Here is a 15480-nt window from a genome sequence, read left to right on the forward strand (position 1 = left end):
AGGTAATGCTTTTCCTCTTGCATTCATATGTGTGGCTCCCTCATTCCAGTGTTCATATGAAGGAAGAAAATACAACCATGGCAATCTGCAATCTACGGTGAGCTCCTTGGGATGGGAATGAGGCCAAATAAGTTGAAGCACAAATATTATGCCTTTTTAGAACTGCCTGAAACTATGGTTGCCCAAATGGTTAGCTAGTGTTCTGTTATCTAAACAACAATTACTCAGCCCGATGTGATTTTAGATTTAAAGCAGAATTCATACCCTCCTGTAATTATGGTTATTTGATCAGTGATCCTGGCATTTTTACATTTTCAGTATTGTGAGAGAGAAAATCTAGTTATAAGATTTGCCCTTTAAGAAATTAAAAAATTAGCCCAGGCTGGTTTGGCTCAGCGGTTAGAGCGTCAGCCTGTGGTCTAGAGAGACCAGGGTTCGGTTCCCACTAAGGGCACGTACCTCGGTTGCAGTTTGTTCCCGGCCCTGGTTGGGTTGTGCAGGTGGCAACAACTTGATGTGTCCTTTTCACGTCGATGTTTCTCTCTCTCTCCCTCCCTCCCACTCTATCTGAACAAAAAATTGAAAAATGTCCTCGGGTGAGGATTTAAAAAAAAAGAAAGAAAGAAATTAAAAAATTAATCTTATTAAATTTTGCATGTTTGCATAAAAAGGAAATTCCAGATGTCATTCCAGCCATTACAGGACAGGTGTTTCCATACCCAGGGAATACCAGCTCTACTATTTTGATAACACCTTGGGATAAAACGTTAAAAATCCTGTCAAATATTTTAAAATAATCTCACATAGCTAATGAGCTTGAAAACCCGGGCAAACTTTGATGAATGGGTATTGCCAATTAAAGAGATTTCTCTGAAGTGCTTTATGCTTCATGAAACTTTCATTGGCATGTTATATATTAGGCAGTGAATCCTAATTTTCTAATCCAGTATTTGAATTAGAATTTTTACATATGGAATGTTATGTAATTTATAAAGAGTCTCTTTGATAAATGGTGTCCAGGCTCAGATTTAGAACAAAACAAACTATCTTCTAATTAAATGCTAATTTGGGACTCATTTGAGGACTCCTGTGATCTCATTTCTTTTTCATTATTGTGGCTCTCATCCCATACTCTAAAGGCATGACAGTGCTTCCCCTCCATTGAGAGGTGAAACATGACATGTTAGAGGACGGACTTTGAAATGATAAGGATATGAAGCTGAATTTTATCTTTGATTCTTTAATAAAGAACTTGATTGTGAACAATTTCACTTTTTTTTTTTTTTATCCTCACCCGAAGACATTTTTTCATTTTTTGTTCAGATAGAGTGGGAGGGAAAGAGACAAAAAGAGAGAGAGAGAAACATTGATGTAAAAGGGACACACCGAGTGGTTGCCACCTGCATGACCCATCCAGGGCCAGGGACAAACTGTAACCAAGGTACCCACCCTTAGCGGGAACCGAACCTGGGTCTCTCTGGACTGCAGGCTGATGCTTTAACCACTTAACCATACCAGCCAGGGCCACATTCTTTTATAGTAAACATTTTCTCACAATATGCCTATAACTTAATGAGAAGATAATACATGCTAGTTCCCTGAAGACAAGTCATAAACATTATCTAGTTTAATTTTCACAACACCACCATAAAATAGATATTGCCATCTGCATATTATGTATAAAGAAATAGAGCCTTAGAGAGGCTAATTCTTTCAGTTTCATATAGTAAGTGCTAAGAGTCAATATTCAAAGTCAGACCACTATTTCCCTTTGTGAGAAATGGTATTTAATTCTCTGGTGCCTGGCTGGTGTGGCTCAGTGTTTGAGTGTTGACCCATGCACCAAGAGGTTGCTGGTTTGATTCCAGGTCAGGGCACATGCCCAGGTTGTGGGCCAAATCCCCAGTGGGGGGCATGCAGGAGGCGGCCAATCAATGTTCTTTCTCATGGATATTTCCATCTCTCTCTCTCCCTCGCTCTTCCTCTCTCTTCCTCTCTCTCTAAAAATTAATAAAGAAAAAAATGCACTTGCAAGATTGTTGTGAAATTTAATGAGATGGTTTAGTTTATTTCCAGGCACTATATAAATGCTCTGTTAAGTTTGGAATTATATTTGGACTTCCTCTTCTTAACTCTCTATTTCTAGTCATTTTCTAATTTCTGTTTTTTAGAAACCTCTTTTAGCCTTCTTTTTCTCATATTTTTCTTAATGTAATTATCCTGATTCAGGACATTATTATTTTTTCTTCGAATTGTTTTCCCTGGCCTTGTTTCTTAGCATTTCATCTCCTTTCCCTTACCCTACATATCCTAAGATATTGCTTTGGTCATATGACCGTCTTCACACGCTTCTTCTTGTAAGGTATTCATAAATCTAGACTAATTTTTCATGACTTACAAAGCAAAGTTTTAATTGCTTAGCATGACTTTTGGGATCCTCCTCAAAGTGGCCATCTAATACCTCTCCAAGCTTAGTTATACTTCATGGCAGCAAACTTAACTAGTCTCATTCTCCCTGGGCAAGGCATGTGTGGGTCTAGTTTTTGCCTCTCTCATATTCCTCATGTTATGATTTCCTTCCTTCTCCTCCCTTCTCCCACTCTTGCCTGTCATTTCCACCCACACATCTTACAAGGTTAATTAAAAATGACTTCCATTATAAAGACTTTCCTACCTTTAGCCAGAATCTTCCGTCTTTCATTCCTAAGACCTCAAAAATATGTTACATTAGTTGTTTTCCATGTACTAAGATTAGTTGTGTCCACATCTTCCCATGTTAACTTTGTGCCCTTGAAGACAGACACCATTCCTTGTTCATATTTTCATGTTCTAAGCAGCACCACATACAAGTTTCTACATTTAGTAGAAACTTGAGAGATTGGATTTAATTAAATAAAGCTCAAAAGAGATACTGTGGGGTAGGGCAAAGAACAAAAGCTTTGGAGATAGGCAGAACCAATTTAAACAAGATCTGCCAATTAAGAGCTTAGTTTTCAGCGTCATATATATCAAGTGGGCTAATACTGTCTATTTCAGATGGTTGTTGGGAAGACAGGTAGAATAAACCAAAAGCCAACACTCTGATATACGATGTGTATTTTTGTACATATCATATTCTAAGCCCTTTACATATATTGAATCACTTAATCCTTGGAACAGCCCTATGAAGTAAGTGCTTTCACGACCTTGTTTGTAGAGGGAGCAAACTCAGGCCCAGACGTATTGTGTCTTGACCAAGGTTACACAGCTAGTAGATGGAGGAGCAATAGCAAGCATGTGTTTAACCACCATACCTGATTAGATTTCTCTCTATATAACGTGAGGATTATTTTTCCTAAATTGAAAGGGGGATTATTTCATTTCCAGATTCAGCAAGTGCTTGTCCTAAGTCAGTGGGCCAGGCAGGATGTAGGCTCAGCCCTACGGAGTGTCAGCATCGCGGGGGAGGCCGACGGCAAGTGAGCTGTGTGGCAGGCCCCTGGCAGCAGTGGTCACAGCGTGTCCTGGGAGAATAAACCTCAGCAAACACGTTTCCTGTTTACACAGGCTTTTCTTTCAGGTGGTTCGTACTACTTAAGGGGAAACTTCTTTCTGTGTTTGATACCATAACAATGAAGTGATTTAGGAAAGTCCTGGTACAAGGTTTAGAGATCTAGGCCCTAAATGGCCGATGGTATTCAAAGCCTCATATTTATATACTTTTCTCTGTTACTTAGATCCTTGACTTTTTACAATCAGATGGGCCACTACATGGATGAAGGTCTGTAGAGCAAATGAAACATTAGGGAAGATAGTTTGATACTCTCCTTTCAGAACATAATGAGGACATTTCTCTGTGTCTGAAACAAAGTGTGAGTGGATGATTCTCACTCCGTGGTCTTGTGCACTAAACTGAATACTGTCAGACACGGTGAGATAAACAACCTATAGCTATGAGATGCTGTGTGACTGAAGGTAATGTCTTTGATGGTTTATATTAAGATTTTTTTCATTACTCTATCCCCACCAATTATCCAAAAATAAACAGAAGCAAATACATAAACTTGGAAATACATCCTAATAGCACTTATTTGATCTACTTCAAGGTAAACTCATAGATATAGATATAGATATAGATATAGATATAGATATAGATATAGACAGAATATTTTCTGTAGCCAGCCAGCTGCCAAGTACCTCTTTGACAGGATAGCTCATTTCCTTTCAGAATGTGATATGTACAAAAATAAACTTTTGGAAGAGGAGATGAGAGATGGGAAAGAGACTAAGTAAAGAAGCAAGGTCTGGTTTAGTGTAGGTATGTCCCTCGATGCTTGTCATGCACACTTTCCCTTTTTATACCACTGGTTTGCATGTGTATCATGGCTCTAGACATATGGAATCACAATTTTCACACTCAGCCTTTCACAGGGTTTCTGTCTGCAGGCATTCTCGTCAGAACTAAGGGAATTCTACGTGTTGTTGACTAGGTTTCTGAGAATTGGCAACAGACTGAGTGCTATCCCAAAAGCTTAAGTTTAGACTACTCAGAATTATCGTTGAGTCAGAATTAGTCCCAAAGCTGACCCAGGAGAGATGGGAATCCTTCCCAAGCAGATAATCCGTATATTTAAATATGTTCTCTTCATATCTTAGACATCAAAAAGAATATCAAGACATCTAAGAAAACAAAATATGATGTTTCTATCCTCTTCTTAGTATGATGGTTTTTGCTCCTCATTTCCCTAACTCCAAGTTCAAGCGTTAGGTATGACCCTATGAGGTGACATGAAGGCAGCGTCATGTGTCTGAATAGAACAGTCATGTCTAAACTAAGGTGAATACTGGAATAATGATAGGTGTTCCTGAAAAAAAAATTAGGGCCCCCCAAATACACTTATTCTCTTGGTCAGCAGTGAAATATATAGTTTTGCACAGCTTACCTGGTGATTGTCAGTGATTAGCCATGTTGTAAAACCATTCTAATCATGGTTTGGTGTTTATTAAAGCTTTGCCTGATTCTACTGTGAGAACTACTGTTATAGCAAGTGAAAAGTTAGATATGGGGGTAAAGTGTAGACTAGTATTGGATGAGCCTAAATAGAAATATCTAAAGACCAGAGAAAGAAGGTAACAGATTTAGAATCAGCAATGTGTGAAGCCCTTTAATCTTTTAAATGCAATGGCTCTAAGTTGCATTGAGATCAATAATCCTGGAATATTTCATTTATCACCTGTGTCTGTCAATGTTTGATGTACACATGAGTTCTGATATAACTGTATTAGTATGGTTGTCAGAGCTGGGGAATGTGCCAGGTACTGTATTGATGGGGGAGAAGGCTAAGGGATGCCTATATTTGTCTCAAATTGGATGAGGGAGGGAGGTAATGGGAAAGAAGGGTGGAAGTCCTTTTACTTAATACCTACTATGTGACAGATATTTTACTGCCTTATATAACACTACCATTAATAAAAATCACAGTCATAGTTAACACTTTTATGATACTTTTTCTGGTGCCAGGCACTGTTCTTCAATACTGTTCATATTTATATATATATACCACTGGTTTGCATGTGTATCATGTATATTATATATATAATTCAATCCTTAAAAAAATCCTTACCAAGTTGAGACTATTATGTTCCTCATTTGTAGATGAAGCAGTTGAAGCCCAGAAAGATTATGCAACTCATTCCCACATCATAGAACTAGATAGTGGCCAAGTTTAGAGTCAGCCCAGAAATGCTTTCAACTCTTTTTTCTGCTTTTAATGGTTTTCTCTCATAAGTGAACTTGGGTGACGGCTCTAGAATTTGTACATAAATTGATGAAAGAAAGATTGAACTGATTTCTGAGGAATGCATGGAATTCTGGACATTGATGATCACAGGACCCATGAGTGAGCCTCTCCACTAAATTCCTTTGTTAAAACAAAGCAAAGACATGGACACACACATCAGTCATGTATAGAACTTCAAGAATCTTATTTAATTGTGAGGTAAGGGTTTTAAATTTCTTAGTGGTCTGATGTATTTTTCTGTAGCCTTATTCTTAGTCTATATTCAAATCTCTTTTTAGACATTTGGCTTTATTGTTCAATTTTCCCCTCCCACGTGCTATTTTTCTACTTATCACCTCAGGCAAAAATATGCAAATGTCTAACAAACAAACTGCACCTTGTGGGACATCCAGTCAAAACGATGCAACAAAAGAGATCCATCTTTCTTTATTCCTTTATGGCACATAATAGATTCATTTTAAATATTTCCAATTCGGTTGTCTGTCTCATGCCATTGTGGGTTTACGATGACCGTCAGAGACCTGTTTTACGTAGATTACCCAAGCATCAGATGGTTGATTATCCTATGCCCTTTAATGTTACAAACAAGCAGCAAACCAAATCAATAAAAAAAACATTCTGCTATCACCATCACCAACTTTCCATTTTGGTGGAAACCTCATGCTTCACCACCACCCCTAAGAAGTCCAAATGACTTAAGTTTCTCTGTTACCTTTGTTTTGATTTTTTATTTTCCTCTGAATTTTTAAATCCCTCTGGTGTATCCCATTTTCTGCAACTTTTCTGTTTTTCTGTATTAAGTCTGTTCTTGCACTTTTGCCAAAGTAACATTAGCAAAGGTATTTCTGTATTTGAAGACTGCGTTGAGGGCTCGGGGTATCAGAGCTGGTTATGCTGCCCGCCCACATTGCAGCTGAACTACATTTGCATTTTAGACAGTCTTATTGCTCAAGTTCCTGGGCATCACCACAGCAGGTAATTCTCAATGATCATCTTTTTCTCAGGGGCTCCAACCTACTGTTCTCTGGATAGGCAGCTTCTGTCATTCTGAGATTATGCCAAAGCTACCCAAATTCTCATTTTCTCCTATTTTTGCAAAGAGCAGGCTGTGAGGATTTATGAGAAGACAACCCTCCCCTCCTCTATAAACAGACAGGCTTGCTCTACTATCATTAATGCTCCTAGAACAGGAATGGTTCCATTTCCCAAAGATGTGATCACTAGGTTCTAGGGGAGGAGAGAGTGAAGGCAGGAAGTGTTCCAGAGAAGGTTCCTATATTCCTCCAGGTTATAAGGAATTATGCAGCCTTGCTATTTTGAATGATTTCTTTTAGAGAATAAAGAAAGTGTATCCCTCTCCCAGTGGCCCACATGAGAAATGAAATGCTATAACAAATTTACCTGATACAGTTATCCTGGTTATAAAACTAAGAATGGAGTCACCTCACCACCAGGGAAGGTTATGTTCATGAATCTTGACTGTGGAGTGACCTCCCTTTGCTTGTTTTGATTCAGAAGGGAGAGGTCGTCACTATTAGGACTTTTGTAATCAAAAGAAAGAAACCTTACCAGCATATTGCTGTGGCAGCTATAAAAGTATATCTGATTTTTCTTTAATAGTTTTTTGAATAGAAAATTAAAGAGACTTTATTGAAAAACCTTTTTGACCGGTATCTGTGTCTTGAAGTTCTAAATCTCTTACTGTTTTATAAAAGGAACCAATTAATTATCTAGGGCATTGGCAAGGAGAAATCATCCTTGATATTTGGCTAAGAATCCCTAAAACCTAAAAAAAAAAAAATTCCTAAAATTTCCCCCAAGCCTCAAACTCCAAGTCCAGCTTATTTTTATCTGCAAAGTAATTCAAATTTACCTCCCTCTTTCTTAGCTTCTACTCTTTTCCCAGGGCTAATCGTTTCCCATCAAAATCACCCATCAAGATGTTCTGTAAAACAAAAATAAATGATCACCCTTGGATTCATTCTGAGGCTGCTTTCTAAAAATAACAGCGTTGCCCCTCAGTGCTGAGGGTCATGCCACAGCCCTGCACACTGCCACTGGGAACCGCGTCTCCTGTGGCCACCTTTTTATTATATTAGATGTAAAATCTCCTTCTCCTCCTCCTCATTCTTCGTTAGATATCCCCTTTTTATCACTTTCCTATCCTGTCTAAATATTCTCATGTGAAATATATAAAGTTTCCATTAGTGTATTTTAAGAAATATTTGCTGAACTAAACACACAGACAAAAAATGTGAGCTCAGAAAATGTAGCCTCATTTAGGCTAATGTTGAGGCTTCTGCGATGGAGTTGACCCGCGGGGCTGCCGGCTGCACCTCGCATCGCTCTACCAGCACACTTGCTTTTGTACCATTGTTGAGACAGCGTGAACCATGATGAGTTTTAAATGAAACATTAGGATTATAAATTTTATTGTGGGGCATGAGGCTTATGGTTTGCAAAATTTTTTTATTTTAAATATAGCAGATGAAAAGCATGCTCTTTTTAAAATTTTTTTATTAAATCCTCACCCGAGGATATTTTTCCATTTATCTTCAGACAGAATGGGAAGGAGGGGGAGAGAGAGAGAGATCCAGTGGTTGTCTCCCGCATGACACTGACTAGGGCCGGGACCCAACCGCAACCGAGATTCGTGCCCTTGACTGGAATCGAACCCGTAGCTCTTTGGTCGGTGGGTTGATGCTCTAACTGCTGAGCCAAACTATGGGCGAAAAGCATGCTCTTAAAATAATTATTCCCGTGAACATTTATCTTAGAATTCGGTTAATAAGAAGAATTCCTTCAAATGAAAGGAGAGGTTTTACTATTTTAGTTCTTTATCATTAAAATGACAAACAGAATGCTATGAAGCATTTGTTATCAGCATTTATTCTTCTGGCTCATTAATGTCCTAAAAAGAATTAAGCTTGTTTATAGTTTTCAGAAGCATAACTGCAATGCATTTTTCTCCACACTGCCTTGTTGATTTCACACAGTCATGCCCAAAATCCATAGTCAAAGCCTTCCAACTGTCTGCTAAACTGTTGGCATTGGCCTGGAAAATCTCCCGCTCCCTCCAGGCCTCCAAGTTAGGGGTTAATATCATTTTTTTTGCACTCACCTTTTCCACCAGCTTGTTTGAAGTGAAAAACAAAAACAAAACAACAAGCTAAAAAAGAAGTGTGTTAAGTAGACAATCGTAGGGGAAGATTCCCTTAGGCCAATAAACCAATCTTAATTCTAAATCCAATTTGTCCTAAAGAAATGCTAAATATGTTACATAATCTCCAAAATAAAATGATAGTAGAGGAAGAAATAGGTTTAAAATAACAGAAGGATTTTTAAAAGATCTTCAATCCCTGAGAAATGAAAGTAAATTGTATTTGGTTAGAAGAAATAATAGCTCTATCAGGTAGCTGATATTGATTACATATATATGTAAATAAAATCAATGTACTCCATTCTGCCTCGTCTCTAAAGTATGCTGGAAAATAGGGGCTCTCCAAAGTATCACTTAATGAACTATAGTTTCCATCCTTTTAACATTTGCTTAATGGTATAAGCAAAATAATTATTGCCATGGTGGTGTTGATGATGAAAATTAGTATTGGAACTCATTTGCTAAATCCTCTGTCCAAATTGATGCCAGTCCAAGGCCCAGATTTTAACAGCCACAAAAATGTTTAAATGGTTAACAGAAAACTCTTCAAAGGACTTTCTTGTCTTGTTGCAAATAAAAAAAAAACAGGTTAAAATTCTCCGGGTGTTCAAAAGTCAATTATTGCCAATTTCATGGGCTCCTCAAACATGGGCTTTTCATCTAGCAAAGCCAACTTTCCCTGCCAAAAGCCCATAAAACGGCCTCTTTCCATCTGGTAACTGTTCCACAATGAAATTAGAACTATTGGAAAATAATGGAAATCTATGGACATAGGTATACTGTGACTGAACGTGGAAATTTGTCAGTGATGTGTGGTGCAAATTACTTAGTTTAGGACCAGATTAACTCTCTTAGACAAGCCAAGTTTGAGTTTCTATACTGCAGCCAATGTAATTTCCTACCTCCAGGTAGAAGTAACTCAAACCCTTGTGGAGAAATGAGACCCTGTACTGCCAAACGGTGGTCCTTAAATATTTTTGGTTGGTGTCATGACCCTTGGGAACATCAGATGACAACTGTACAGAACCCAGATTCTATACAAAAAATTTGAAGCTACCCAAGCGGTTTAAAAAGAAAACAACTCTAAATAGTTTTTTGAAAGGGGGTTCTACAGAATCCCTTATTGCACTTAGTGTTCCTCAGAAGGAAGCTCTTTCTTAAGCCTAATGTATACATTTAAATGCTTTTCCAGATGTTGATTAACCCAACTCTATTTATATTGCTGTTTTTTTGTCTTTTGAAGATATGAATGAATCTCTCTGATAATTGTCTACTATTTTGTGAATGGGCCGTAAAGGAGATGGCAGCTCAGCTAGTGAGAAATGGTTGGCCTTTTCAAATGTACCAAAAAGAAGAAAAATATATACGTATAATTAAATATTTGTGTGTGCCCACGTGCACGTCTCAGTGTCACTCAGAGAAGGTGAACTGGCATATGCATAAGTATGTAGATGAAGTACAAACCTGAAGAGAATATCTGAATTGCTAATTTATGAAATGTAATATGTATGGCTATGCTAGCACCCTGCTCCCTACTACCTTCTGAAAAACAAAACAAAAATAACTCAGCCCCTGAATCATGGACATTTTAATTATTTTGTCAAATATTACTTTTAAAACTTTTTAAATTTTATTTTTATTGTGGACACTACTATTACAGATGTTTCCACCCCTGCCCTTGTCCACCTCCCCCCTTTTTAATTTCAACTACTGCTTACTTTCAATATATTCTTCTTTTTTTTTTTTTTTTTATTGGTTTCAGGTTTACTATCAAATGTTCTTAATGGAAGTAAAATGATCTTCAAAGGCATAAAGAACTTCCTAAGGCTCACAGAGGAGAAAAATTCTGAGGCGGGAGAGAAGGGAAAATAGCCATTTGCAAACTTAAGTTGCACAGAGATGGTTAGTTACTCTGCCTAAAATTGGAAATAAGTTTTCAGAAGGTGCTTCTGGAAATTTTAATCTGGTTTACATTTAGTTGCTCAATTTGTTCCAATGCTCCATGAATCATTTCTTAAATGATTCTGTTATATTTTATTTTCTAGCCAGATTGAAGGCACTGGTCACTACATGGCTTCTCCTCCTGTTGGAGGCACTGCTCTCACATATGACGATATCGAGTGGTCCTTTCATACTCAGGGAAACCACAGGATCATCTGACATAGCAGAAGGCCCCCAATATCATTCCTCCAGATTCACTGTATAGGAAATTCCAGTTCACTTTAAAGTCTGTTCTATATATATATTTGTCCCTGGCAAAAAAAAAAAAAAAAAATATATATATATATATATATAATATTTTATATAGATTAATATATATATAATATATATATATATTAATGCTCATCCATGGATATTTTTCAATTGATTTTCAGACAGAGCGGGAGGGACAAGAGAGAAAGAAACATTGACATGAGAGGACACATTGATTGGCTGCCTCCTACACGACTCCAACCAGGGCCAGGGATAGAACCACAACTGGGGTACGTGCCTTTAACCCAAATCGAACCTGAGGCACTTTGGTCCGCAGGCTGATGCTGTAACTGCTGAGTTAAACAAGCCAATGCTAATATATTCTTGTCCATGTCTTTTAACCCAAGCCAACTCATTTAAGACTGAATGACTTTGGAAGCCACTGAAACTTTATTTAGAAAGGATTGACATCTTATGTCTCTGAGTTCCTCAATGTCTGTGTGGAGACCAAAGGCTCCATGTGAGAAGACTTGTAGATGCCTGTAACTTGCACCCGGGGCCTCTGTGGCAGGTTTATGGCACTTGGTCATTTGAGATTTCTACGTTAAGACATAATGGAGAGAGCGACATAGAGAGGGGGCTGTCATATGGACAGAGCACCTATACATTTTCCCTAAAAATTAGAATATCCCCTAGATTGTCATAGTTAATACAAAAATAGAGTAATACTAATGAAGAAAAATAGATAAGGCACATGTATAAATTGATAAAAGAAGTTTGATGCATCATAACATTGAAATTTATCTAAATTCAATATTGTTAAACATTCTTAAAGATCAGATGAATTATACATGAAGTATATGGATTATTTGTCCCTGGCAAACAATGGTGACATTTCTGTCTGTCACTTAGTATGACAAGGTTAGCATGTTTTATTCAAAACTTTTAAACAGTAAAATGATTTGTATGCATTACTCTTTCTTTGGACTGTCAGGAAAGGCAGAAAGCAACACAGTTATTCTATGACATTGAGTCAGCATGTGCATAAAAAAATGACAGAACAGGATTGCTTCCGATATCTATAAAATTCATATTTTGATTTTCTAATCATCTGGTAGAAAAACAATAAAAGCCATAAAGACAGAGGTATTTCCCTCCCACCCCCAAAGGAAACATGCCATTGTACATCGAAATATAAATAATATTTTGATATAATAAATATGGAATATTCATGAATGAGAATAGACTCCCGGAAATAGTATGCTTTGGGTTTTAAGGACATTTAATGACAAAATATTTATTGGAATTTTTTTTTTTCCATAAAATAGAATAAGAGTTAGACTCTATTGTTCCTTTTACTGTTCGATACTCTGCAGCGATGGGGTGGGACAGTAATAGATGTGCTCGTGGCATTTTGTGGTCTGTGTGTAAAGGACAGGCACATGGAAAGACATGAACAGCAGAGCAGAAGGTGCTGTTCAACACCTGGGGAGAGACACAGGACTTGAGTGGCTTGTCAACAGTTTTTGTCACAGCTGCCTGATGCTGGAATGTATCAACGTGCAGTCCTGATAGAGTCAGTCATGAGAAGAGGCAACCACTGGGGCAGCCCTAGGACTCTCTCTCCACCTCCCTTCTTCCTTCTCCATTCAGGGCTCCAGAGCACACATTTCATGGGTGTGAGCTTTTCTTCCTCCTCTCAGGAGGTTCTAAAGCAGAGATGAGATTGGGAGACATTGTGCTAGGTTGGAATAAAGTAGGACGTAGGGATCTTGGTGCAACCCAGGGACGGAGAATACCTGAGACTTTATTCATCCCTTTCCATTCAGAGGTGGCTTAGGGATCTCAGTGTGTAGCTGCCATTTGTTTCACAAACAACATTCCACTGACACTTTCTAAGACTATACCATGAGCAGTGACTGTTGGGAATAGAATGATGACTAAGACAAGCTCTTGCCTTTGAAATATTTACAGCAGAGGAAGAAAGACCCATTAGCAAGTAAGCACTGTGGTGATAGAGGTGCTCTTGTGGCTTATTGCACAGGGAGGGTCGGGAAGAAGAGGGGTGCACCCAGGGAGGGGCCAGCAAACGTTTCTTTAGTTTCCTGTTGCTCCACTCCATGGCTTGGGATGTTAACCACAGAGTAGATTTTCTTACATGGCATTCAGCAGTATGTTTACTACAGCTTCAAAAATACTGAAATTCCGTGTGTAGCCATACATTTTGTGTTCCCCCTGCTACCTGCCCATGACCTGGAGAGAAATGAGCTCTTAAGAGTATGTATTAATTTTTCCTGATTACTCTAACAACTAATGGCTACAGTTGATTATATTCTGTCTAAGGAAAAAGATTGAAGTATGCATTTTTTTTTTTTTCTGGAAACTGCTTAATGAAAAATGAAGACATTTTACTGTATTCTCTATTTTGGGGGTATAGACTTACCTCTCATTGAGCTGGAATCCCATTGATGGTATTATATATCATACCATCTACAAGATAAATAATCAATAATATTTATTGCTATGAATTATTGCTATTTCACTTAGTTATGCGCAAAATCTATATAGCCTATTTCAATCCAATCTATATAACCTATTTCAATCATTTATCTCAACCCCCGTGTAGTCCCCAAGATAGCTAACATCAATCCAAATAGTTAGACAGAATAAAAGAACTGCAGTTTCCAGAGAGATCTATCCTGACTCAGTAAGCAAATTTATAGAGATTGTTTGGAAGCGAATTACAATAACCCATTGCTGAAAAGGGACTTACAAGTGACACCAAACTTTCGGGATGCCACGCAGCCTTGCTGGGCTGTCATTTTAAGAAATGTTGTCTCCCTAGAGGAAAATGTTTCCAGAAATACTCTGACCTTTCCATTTTTCAGCTGAAATGAGGTGATCTAAGAGAAGCCATCTTCCAAGTAAATGTGGTAAGAACTCAGTTTGAAATATTCAACGCATTCTCCTTGTGAATAGCCAAACCACTGCTGAAATTCGCTGGTCTATTCAACTTATTCATTTCATGCAAATCCCAGTGTGTGTGAAATGAACAAAAGACTTCCTTTCTATTTATATGCATTGTTACTTTTCTTTCTTTGTTTCTTTTTTTGGAATAAACACCTTTATTTCATGAGATAAGATAGGAGGGAAGAGAATTTATTGGCCTTCCCAGCCTTGCTTTCCCTCAGAGAGATCCAGCTCCTTGCCGCCTGGCAGGGCTACCTGGTGGGCCACACTGGCCTGGTCTGGGAGCGATGCCTGCAGGAGGCTGGCCCTGCTGCTCCTTGAGAAGACTGCCGGTTCTGGCATTCTTTTTCCTCTCATCATATTTCCTCTGAAGTTTCTTTTATGTTTTTTTGTTTAAGATCTCTTCCTCCTCAGGAGTCAGCTTGGCTCCCTCCTTCAGGCCCAGGGGCAGTGCCTAGTGGGATTCATACCAATGTTGGTGCCAGGTGCTGTCAATGAGCACAAGGCAGTTCCTCACTAGGGTCTTGGTGCAGACCAGTTCGCTTTTGGATGCACTGTAGACACATGAGTAATCCTTGTGTTGCCTCTGAGCCCTGGGAGAAGTTTGCCCACCTCCAGCCTCCAGGCTTGGTACTTCTCGTTGCCTCCGGGAATGCTGACTGTGTGTACGCAGTGGGTCCAGTCTGAGTGTTGGCAGCAGAGCGTCCCAGCTCATAGTTTTGCTCTTTGTGGGAGGGCTTTCTCTTGCCCCTGGTCTTGCGGCACTTGTGCCAGTTGTCCTGAGAGATGCCCATGGCTTGGCGCCAGCTGGGAAGAACACGTTGTTACTTTTCTATTCTATTTTTGTTGCCAAACTTGCATTTTCTCTCTTTCAGTATTAGTACTTTGTTCATTCTTTCAACAAGTCTTTGTAGCATCCTTTGGTATGAAGAGGCACCAAAGGGAACGACACCATCCCAGGACTGGAGTCAGCATGACACACAGGTGTCATTTATTTCTGCCTTTTTAGATGCACCGTTAGAAGATGCTTGGAGATTTCTTAAGGCCACATCTGTGATGAGAGGAAAGAATGACCTGTTAAATTATGTGTGTCTGCTATGAGCATGGCTGGGGGGCTCATTGCCTTCCTTACACTGGAGTGAAACAGTTATGGATTCTGATTCTTGCTCTGCACCTTGCAAGCTCTTACCTGGGGCAAGTAACTCCTCATCCTGAGTTTCATCCGATGTAAAAAGAGAATACCCGCCTTATAGTGTTAAATGCATTACCAGAGCGTCAACACCTAATATGTCCCCTTCTGTAAAGGGTCATTTTCAGTGATGCTCTACCTTCTAGTGTATATGTAAATGATTAAGAACTTTGGTAATAATGACAGTT

General features: G+C 38.6%; 1 pseudogene; it reads right to left on the minus strand.

Moving 5' to 3' along the window:
* Window positions 1-14320: 14320 nt before the first annotated feature.
* On the minus strand, window positions 14321-14897 carry LOC118629341 (annotated as a pseudogene).
* Window positions 14898-15480: the final 583 nt, after the last annotated feature.

This window comes from Molossus molossus, unplaced genomic scaffold, assembly GCF_014108415.1.
Source record: "Molossus molossus isolate mMolMol1 unplaced genomic scaffold, mMolMol1.p scaffold_m16_p_14, whole genome shotgun sequence".
Taxonomy (NCBI): domain Eukaryota; kingdom Metazoa; phylum Chordata; class Mammalia; order Chiroptera; family Molossidae; genus Molossus; species Molossus molossus.